A 10,621-nucleotide genomic window follows, 5' to 3' on the forward strand; every position below is an offset into this window, starting at 1 on the left:
ATTGAAGAACTTAATCCATCAGCTTCTGGGAGCAGTGCCCACATAGAGCCCTCAGCTTTCATCTCTCTTTGGTACCCACTTCAGCTGATGATAGCTGCCTCATGCCAGGTCATGCCCTATCTGTAGGTCCGTTTACACCCAATCACTGGTTGACAGGGAGTGTTAAAGTCTGGCTCTCTTGCTCCAACTTGGGACAAGTCTGAAGGACCATCTCAGCTTCAGAGGTCCTTCTGGGATTAGTTGAGGCCTTTGTTGAAACTACATTACGTTCCAACTTCACCTTCTGCTTCAACCTGCTTCATTTTCCTTCCACAAATATTGATCCCCAAAGCACTCCCAAATAAACTTCCCACATACAAATATCTTTTTCAGATCTTTGCTTTAGGCAATGCAACCTTCAACATAAAAAACAAAGATCTTTTCAAACAGGATTAATGATTGGAATTGGAATTGAAGAAATATCTAATGAAGGAATCTCTTGAGCTTTTTTGTTGGAAAAAGAAACATTGTGTAGGAATTTTCCTCCTGCAACTAACAAAATAATAATAATAATCCTATATGCTACAGAGACATATACTTATCATCTACTGGACATAGTAGTGGTTTTCATTTTTTTTAGTATTAATTATTTTTTTATAATAATGACAAGACGAATGGTTTTTCATATCACCATTGCACTCAAGATAGGGATAACAATACTTTATGTATTATAAATGCTACTTGATCTTTTTTAAACATATTACTTATTATGCTTAGAATAAATGAGCATACTTAATAAAATAAAAACATTATAAAACATTCCAAGATTTTTAATTAACAAAAGTACCTATTTTTATATAGTTTACATACCACTTTCAATGTTAGTAATAGAAACAATGGAATTATTTGATATTTAACAATAAGACTAACTTCCCAAGACATGCACTGCAACCATATAGTAGATTCTGTCATCAATATGATGGTCTTGGCATTTTAATATATTATGTTCACATTTTAAATTAAGTTCTATTAACTAAAATAAAAACAAACTGAAGACGATGAACAATAGGATCATTAAAAAAGGAATACAAATAATCAGTAATGTTTTTTTATCAACCTCATTTGTAATGCAAGAAATACAGATTTTTAAAAATGACACAACATTCTTCAGTTATACTGACAAAGATTAAATACAGGGGGGAAAAATAATAGATAATGCCTACAGTTGACCAGGGAGTATACAGATAGGCATGGTCACACATACACTACTAAATGGAAGTGTAAATTGGAGAGCTTTTTTTGAAGAACAATATGCTAATACTTATCAAAGCTCTAAAAATGTTTAAGCCCTTTCAGTCAGTCACTCCAGTTCTAAAAACTTTCTTAGAAGACATAATTAAGCATGTGCCTCAAAATGTACTAGGACATTCACGGCACCACTTACAGTAACATAATGCAGACAATCAAAATGCCTAACACAAAAGAAAATAAGTACATTATGGCACATCTTTCTTATGCCAGGCAGTGGGCTTCACCTCAATGCCATAATCCCAAATCTCCTTTAGTTTTTTCCTTTCCAATAGAATCTACTTCTAACAGAGGCAAAAAATGTCAGATGTTAGCTTTCTCTATGACCAAATCTGAGTTGATGAAAAATGAGGGAAAATAGTTTGGAGGCTATTAGAAATCTTCCGTACCATAAAATTAATGTTACAGGAAAAATGGTCTTTCCTGCCTTGTAGATACAATTTTAGGAAGATATAAAACTAGAAGTTTTATGAAGCATTTTTAGAAGCATTATTCTGGGGAATGAGATGAGCCTAAGGCAAAATCAATAAATTGAGGGGCCCCCCAAAAAAAAATCCTTAATGACACCTCTGACATTTATTATACGTTATATAATAAATATCCTTGGTTACTTAAGCCATTTGGACAATGTTACCTCTAGTTAAAAGCATCTTAACTGATATTAGTCATAGAAGAGAGTACTTTAGAACCACTAAAAGCTTATGTAACAGAGGTATTATAAACAGTTTAAAAAATTTACAAAACAGGGGCTGGGGATGTGGCTCAAGCGGTGGCGCGCTCGCCTGGCATGCGTGTGGCCCGGGTTCGATCCTCAGCACCACATACAAACAAAGATGTTGTGTCCACCGAAATCTAAAGAATAAATATTAAAAAAATTCTCTCTCTCTCTCTCTCTCTCTCTCTCTCTCTCTCTCTCTCACTCTCTCTTTAAAAAAAAAATTTTACAAAACAGTATGTTCCCATTTAAAAAAAAAAAAAGTTAACATGGATGCAATGGCCAAGAAAAGTCTGGAAAGATAACTCAGGGTTTAAATAGTAGCTTATCTATGAAAGATGGGATCCTAATGTTTCCTTTTTCCATATTTTTTTCTACAATGAACATGTAAAATTCTGCCAGCCTTTTTTTATCAATTCAATGCAATTTCAGACAGGAAGAGGTAAACATATTATACCAGAAGTCTGCTTTTTGAATAGTAAAAGTTTTCAGTTAAAAAAAAAAAAAGTTTTGTGAAATAAAACTTGATCAGGCATTGTTTTTTTCTGTGAATATGGAAGATTATAATTTTCAGTTCCCTTTATTATGTAGGGAATCATATCATGACTTTGTGCCATTTCAGATTGGAATTTCTTCTGTGAAGCAAAAACAGTCCCAAAAAGAAGGATCTTCAGGTGTTATAGGAACAGCATATGATATTAAATCATTAAAGGTGAGAATAGTAAACTACCTCTGGGTTGGTATAGAATCATCATGGGATGAAACATCTTCATGTCTAGATCCATTAGGTTTCCTAAGAGCTACGGAAACAAAATGGTGTTCATCTATTTTGCTTTCCTCAAATGCCCATTCTTTTTCTTCCTCTCCATCCAGGAACAAACGTGTTTCTTTATAAACTTCGCCTATATCCAAATTTAATGGCGATATATCAATTCAAGCCACTGCAATTCAAATCCCAGTCCAACACCAATAGCTTTTATGAAGCTTTCCTTCGGCGCCCAATTCCTATAAAACATAACCAGCTGAGTCCATTCATCCTTAAAGCTGATTCTTATTGTTTCCCATTCTTTGTTGGTAAACTTTCTTTTCATAATATGAAAGAACTCTGGAATTGAACCTTGGCCTGGAAAACTGGTCTTCATTATATCAATTCCAACTTGTAGCTCAGGTTCAGCAGCAAACAGTGCATAGTCCCCTTGATGAGAGATGTTAAAGTTGAAATTAGGGTAAGAATTCAATGAGTCCTTTGCAAGGACTGGTTTTCCTTTTGCAGTTCTTTGCAAATGGATATGATTCCAAAGGATATTCAATTTCTCTGCAACGAATTTCCTTATCATCAGACGACCAGCCATGGCTGCCTTAACGGCCCAGGCAAAGACAACTGGCCAATGCGTTCCTTCTCCTCGGGTTGGATTGATCACATCACCAGCAGCCATTCTGCATGGCTCAGCAGCCAAGTGCCACAGAAAAAGCCCAATGCGTGCCCTCCATGGATGGCACCAAGCAGAACCGGTTGGCTAGGAAAACCATACACTGAACACAGATTTCACCACCACCTTGGGCCTGATGGATGATGGTAGGGGTTTTCAGACAAAGGTTATGGAGATCTTTAGAAATTTCTAAAGGCATTTTTAGGGGGTCACCATGACTGGCAGGTACTATTGGTGTTGAGGGTGAAGGTCCAAAGATGCTAAACATCCTGTAATGGTCAGTAGAATCCCAATAGTGAAGTACTTTTCTATGCTAAAGAAGATGTGTTAAATTGAATTAAATTGGTCTAAACCAGCTTCATACCTGGGTGATAGAATGTGGCTCAAAGTGGTCTCTGTACACAGCAAACTGCACCCTAGCTTAATGTGAAAGCAAGCTGTATCCTCCAAAGAATATTATACACTGGTAAACTGGATGTGCTACTGCATGCCTATAATCCCCAAACTGGGGAGACTGAGGCAGGAGGAGCTACTGGGGAGTTTGAGGCCAGCTTGGGCAACTAGAGAGACCCTGTCTCAAAAATAAATAAATAAAAAGGGCTGCTAATATTATAGAGTGCTGACCTAGCATACACAAGACCCTGAGTTTGATCCCTAGTACTCCAAGAAAAAAAAAGAATCAGAAAAAGAAAATAAAACCTGGTAACTGGCAAGCAAACCTCAACCAATCATAACAACTAAATCTTCAGTCAAGGCAAGGCTGTAGGCTGCCAAATTATGCCCCAAATAAGGCAAACACCCAACTGCCCCAATCAGGCAATCTCTGTAGACCATTTCCTGTTTTTCTGGTTATAAATATAGCTCACCAAACTGTGTTCCAAACCATCTTTAGTTCAGAAGGATACCTGGCTATAGAACCTTTTCCTTGTTGAAAAACACTTTGTTAAATTTAACTAGTCTCAGGATTTTTTTTCCAATAGATATATGACATGGTCTTTTCTTTTTGCCCTCACTGAGCTAATTTTTCTAATCATGGGAAAGAGAAAATTCTAAATATGGTAATTGGCAGGATGTAATAACAAAATGGTTTGTATAGAGAGTAACCGTGAAGAGTAGTTTAGAGGCTGAAAATCTTGCAGTGGTAAGGGTGCACAAGAAGAACTTTAAGATTCCAGAAGTGAATGAAAGGCATTTTTAGGAATTCTAAAATGTTTAGAATCCTGTGAAAACGTTTTGTCTCCTTTGTAACAAATGATAAATACTTTCACTAATAAGTGGAGAAGACTGGATTTGAGCTCACTGCTTTCTGCTGCTTCCAAAGCCCATCTGTGCCCATTCTATTCCACTCAGATGCCTTTATGCATGATATTTTACTCTCCCAAACTCCCACATTTACTTAACAGTAAACCAGCCCCCTCGCTAAAGCGAGAAGTGATTGATCTTTGGAGTAGATCCAATTTATTTCTGTTGGCCAGTGCTAGGGATTTCAGAGGCTAGCCTTCCCTGGAGGACACTGGCGGGAAGCGTCCAGCTGTCAGCCTGGACATCTGCAAGGTGCTCCTCTGGAATCTCCGTGGCCCCCACTTTCATAGCTACCCTGGTGCTGGGAAGGTAGCCACCTGGAAGCATCGAGGGAAGCAGGCATGCTCTTCCTCCGTTTGGCTAGAAAACGAAGTCACTATGGTTCCTCTAGATTCCAGCTTCCCACACTGTTATACACCTAAATTTAAGAAAAGGGAGTCACAAGAAAAACAGGAAAAGAGCCAAGGTGTCTGGGAGTGGGAGTATAGCATACCACCATTACCATATTTTTAGGCTGTTAATGTAATGCCAAAAACGTTTCCTCTTGTGCTGTGTTGCTTCAACTGAAGGTCCCTTGACATCAGGAAAACAGGGCTTGGTTAAGCTCCTAGAGAAACAGGAAACTTTTGCCATGGATGTGGTTTTCTTGAATTGGAAATTTTGGCATAAATAAAATAAAAAACAGAACTGCATATAAAAATAGCTAACCTGTTCAAGTATTACTGAACCCCGCTAAGTCTGGATTTAAGGATAGAAAAGATAATATGTTCTTTTGATCATTCTCATGAAATTCTTATGATCCCAAATATTCTCTTTTTGTATGTTCCAAAGACAAATCCTTAACCATTTGTTCATACTCACTTGATTCAATTTTCAGGGACTTGTCTGGGTTTTGGGGGGTTTTTTGTTGTTGTTTGTTTTGTTTTGTTTTTTTGGAGGGGGCAGTACTTTTAAATTTTATGATTACTATTATTAATTTTTCATTTTTATTGATGCACCTTAATTGTACATAATGGTGGGATTTGTGGTTGCATATTTTTACAGTATAACAATATATAAACAATGGACATGAGCCAGATTGGTTTTTCCCAGTGTTAGCCAACAGTAGATTTACTGGGATAAAGCGCTTCTGTTCTAGTCCCTCTCTCTTAGCCTCTTCTTGTTCACATTTACTTGACAATGTAAATTGTAAATAGACGCATGGTACTGTCAGGAGAGAGGCCAAGTCTCTGAAGAAGGATCCATGCAGTTCCTAGAGAGAAGGTGGAACTCAGCTCAGGACCACCTGGGTTCGTGGCACATATGAAGGGAAAGAACTTCGACACACACCAGCAAAGACATAGAATGAGTTTTATTTAGGAAAGTAGATACATATTCAAGGGACAATGGGGGTGATATCAAGAGAAGTGCCTTTGGGGCCAAGCAAGGAATGTGTGTTCGATGGAGAAAGTGGGGCTACCTCCAAAGGGAGAGACAGCAACGGACTCGTGTGGAGTGTGAACATTTACAAGGGGAGGTTTGCTAGGGGCTGGATGAGAGATGGAGCCAGGGTGGAGCTCCACAACTTCCTGCCAGTTTTTCCTGCACTTGTATGTTACAAGGGCAAGGGGCAGAGGGCATGTTGCTCAGGAGCTGCAATTGTTCATGGGCACTTTTTGCATTTCAGTGGTTCATGGGCACTTTCTTTGAGACTCAGGATTTCTTCCCTTATTCCCAAATTTCTATCTCAATACCTTCAATACAATAGCATGAGATACATCAGTTATCCTTTGTACCACTTTAGAAAGAATCAAATGTGTCTCCTTGCCTTAGGTTTCTGGATGCTATTGAGTTCATCATGGGCTGTGGGTATAGCTCAGTGGTAGAGGGCTTGCCTAGAACATGCAAGGCCCTGGATTTGGTCCTAGGAAACACACACACACACACACACACAATTTATCGGTCATGTAAATACTATATTTTTCTCTGCTGACAGGATTAGTCCTAACAGCTTACTTTCACCTATCAATAGATATAGTTACTGTCTTAGAGAACTTGCCCCCTAAAAACAAATTCAAGCTAATACCAGGACATAGCCTATTATAAGAACATTAAAGTAAAATTTTACAAGATGTCTTTAAAAAAAAAAACAGAAGATATCACATCAGGCATGATGGTGCCTGCCTATTATCCCAGCTACTTGGAAGGCAAGTAAGAGGTCAGCCAGGGCAACTAGTGACGCCATGCCTCAAAATAAGAAAATAAAAAGGGCTGGGAATGCAGCTCAGTGGTAAGAGTGCTTGTCTAGCATTTGATATCCTGGGTTCCATCCCCAGTAACACATAGTAAATAAATAAATAAAATAAAAACCAGAGAAGTTTCTGATATTTGGCTGCCAAGTAATTATCTGGTTCAATTGTTTCGAATCTTAAATCTGCATACATATGCAAGTAGTTCTCAATATTTCTGAAGATTTTCTGGGTTTAGTCTCTCTCCCACCAGCTATCTATATGTGCTGCTAAGCCACAGAATATCTAGCCCCTGAACAGTATCCACACAATCATCGTTCATACCCTAACATGTTGTGACTCTGAGCAAACTTATATTTCTCAGACCTTTCTTTAATGCCCCACTACCTATTCTCCCTACCTCTTCTGCCTTGGAACAACAGGTTCCCTTTCCCCTGTTTTCTGCAGACTATTTCTCTTTTTTTCAGATCAACAATGGCAGAACCCTTCCTGTAAGGAAAGCTAGACCAGCTGTGATTATCTTAGCTGCCCTTTCAAACAGAGTGAAGAGTCTGAGAAAAGGCACCCTAAGAAATAGGTCCAACTAGGGAAGGATTTGGAAGAGCGTAATAAGCCATTACCTGAAAATTGGACTCTTCATGGAAGGGACAGGAAATGATGGCCCAGCTTAGTAAGGGATGACTGTATTAGTCAGGGCTCTTTAGGTTGCAAGAGATGGACATCCAATTGAAGCCAGTCTAAGGGGAGGAAAGAAACAGATTGACTCACACATCTGGGAAAGAGGCTGGGGAAACACATGACTGAAAGGATCCGGGCCTCAGGGCCTGCAGAATGGAAGAGCATGACACCAGGACTTATTCTCTCTTTTTCTACATCATGCATCCTTGCCTGTTCCTTCTGGTTTCATTGAACACACAAGCTGCTCCACAGGCAAAGAAGACGGCTTAGGGGAGCTCTTGCCTGAGGTCCAGACACAGGGGCCTTTCTCTCCATATGCCCATACATGAACCATGAGTAGGACTCTGATCACCTCTGCTTGAGTTGTAGGATCATCAGTGCATAAAAGGGGAGGAGAGTCCCACCCGGGTAATAAGGAAAAAAGGGGAACAGTTACACAAAGATCGGGAGTACAGAATGGGCAATAAGGATAGATAAAACAGCACATAGTTATTACCAACCTCCTAAGGGACCTTGGCTGCAAGCTTCAGGCAGCCAAGATTAGTGGATGCCAAAAGAGAGTGAGGTAAGGAGGGATGTGCAAAATCTCAGTAGACATGTCAGCTCTCCTTGGCAAATAGATGACACTAGCAGAAAATCTGAAGAGTTGATTTGAGTCCTTTTGAATGGCTTAGAATAAAGTGGTCAGGCTCAGGTAGTCCTGAGCAGCCAGTGCTGCAGAAGAATTTTATTATGGGAAACAAATAATCAGAGGCTGAGACTCAGCTTGGAAAAAACTCTTCTAATCCAAAAGGCCCAGGAACTTTTACAACTACCTCTACTGTTGCTGAATACCAGAGACAGCTCAGAGTTCAGAGGAAGAAAGTGGGACATAGGGAAAAGCTTGTTAAGTAGCAGCCTTTCTCAGGTAGGTAGCTGTCTCCTGCAACTCACAGAACAAAGGGAAAAGTCAGGAACAATCTTAACATGTGGGAAATTCACCAATCTCTTTAGTAGCTACAGCTTAAAGCTAAATACAGTTAATAGATTCCACTTTAAGTTTTAGTTCTAACAAGTACACATGGAGAGATTGAGGTCCAGATGCAAGTAATATTGAACATTTCTGACAACAGAAAACAACACTTAAAAGGCAGATGGTACAGAGCAAAGAACACAAAAGACTCCAAAGAGAGGGATAAGTAAATTATGCAATTATGCAACCTATTAGAGAGATATCACTTAGATTAGAATGACAAGGTAGGGTCATCTTGACATCTTTCAAGTGTCTTAATAAGTAAAGGCACTAATAATTTTTTTAACAACTGAGTACTGTCTCATTTTAAGCCTGGTTTCTCATCTCTCATACACTTTTCCTCTTGCTAATTCTCTGTGAGATTTTGAGGTACTTTTATTATTTTTTTAAATGTGTTTTTTTTTCTTTCAAAAGCTTTTAGAGACAGGTGCAGTGGCCCATATCACTGACTCATCCAAGTGACTCAGGAGGCTGAGGTAGGAGGATCACAAGTTGAAAACCAGAATCAGCTAATTAATGAGTCCCTAAAGAACTTAGTTAGATCCTGTCTCAAAATTTAAAAAGGATTTGGGATGCAGCTCAGTGGTAACATGCCCTGGGTTCAATCCCCAGTACCAAAAAAAAAAAAAAAAGTAAAAGTTTCATAATTATGAATTCAAACATTTCACTATAAATGACTTTGTAAAATTTAAAACTATATTAAAATGTTAAAGTCCTCTTTTTCTTTGTTTTGACTTTTTTTATGGTGGTGGAATGGTTTTGTGTGTGGTACTAGGGATTGAGCCCAGGACCTCATGCATCCTAGGCAAGCTCTCTGCCACTGAGCCACACTCTCAGACACTTTTTAAAATTTTACTTTTGTGACAGTCTTGCTAAGTTGCTGAAACTGGCCTCAAACTAGTGATCTTCCTGCCTCAGCCTCCCAAATAGCCAGGATTACAGATGTGTGTCACCACACAGCTAAAGTCCTCTTTTAATACATGTCAAAATCTTGCTTCTGTTCTTAGAAACTAGTCATCATTTGAGGAATATCTTACCAAAATTTTCTGTGCATTTATGTGCATGGTTTGTAGATAGATAGATATTGATTGAAACAGTTTCATACTCTTAAATTATGTTTTACAAATTTGATTTTCTTTTGAAATTATAACTTGTAGATCTTTGCATGTCAGTATTATGAGTGCATAATGTTTTTTAATGTCTGATAGTAGTTTGTTGTTTATTTAGTTAGTCCTCTAGTGATGGACAATTTCTAGTTTTTGCTAGAAAGATATGCACTCTTACAGCTCACAGTGCTAGTCTGATAAAATGGGTTCTTGGTTATCAGTTTGATACTCAACCTTGAAAGGTGACATGGAATTAAGGTGAATCCTTGAGACTCATATGATCATCCCCCTCACCACTGGAGTAGGAATAGAAATAGGGACTGAAACAATAACTAGTAATGACCCACCTCTGAACATGTATTATTTCCAAACTAAACAGCAGAGGTGGTAATTATTTGATTCTACTCATTTAGATATGGGAGTTTGGGAATTTTGTAAAGACTTGAAGTTTATCATTTGTTTAACATGGTTTATCTTAACATTTCACTTCCTCTAATTACAAAAATCAGTTTCTAAAGAAACTTAGAAAATGAAATAATAAAAAAGGAAAAACAAAAAACCTCATAATCACGGTTATTACTGTTAATATTTCTTCTGCCCTTTCCTAAATACATGCAAATTAACAAAATTAGGATCTGGTATAAAATAAATTTTTGTCTTGCTTCTTTTAAACTTCACATTGCGCTATGAACATCTTCCACATCTTAAAAAGTGTCTAAAATTCAATTTTAATTGCTACCTAGTTCATAGCCTTACATGGTAAAATCTAGAAGCCTCTAGGACAGACAAGGAGGCTCATTCTCCACCTTCAAAGAGGCAAGGAATTTCCAGCCTGGTTCTACTCAAACAAACATCTCCAGAGA

General features: G+C 38.2%; 1 pseudogene; it reads right to left on the reverse strand.

The window, feature by feature from the left end:
• Nucleotides 1-2,256: 2,256 nt before the first annotated feature.
• Nucleotides 2,257-9,410, reverse strand: LOC125617473 (annotated as a pseudogene).
• Between the last annotated feature and the right edge of the window lie 1,211 nt (nt 9,411-10,621).

Source organism: Marmota marmota, unplaced genomic scaffold (genome assembly GCF_001458135.2).
Source record: "Marmota marmota marmota unplaced genomic scaffold, marMar, whole genome shotgun sequence".
Classification (NCBI taxonomy): domain Eukaryota; kingdom Metazoa; phylum Chordata; class Mammalia; order Rodentia; family Sciuridae; genus Marmota; species Marmota marmota.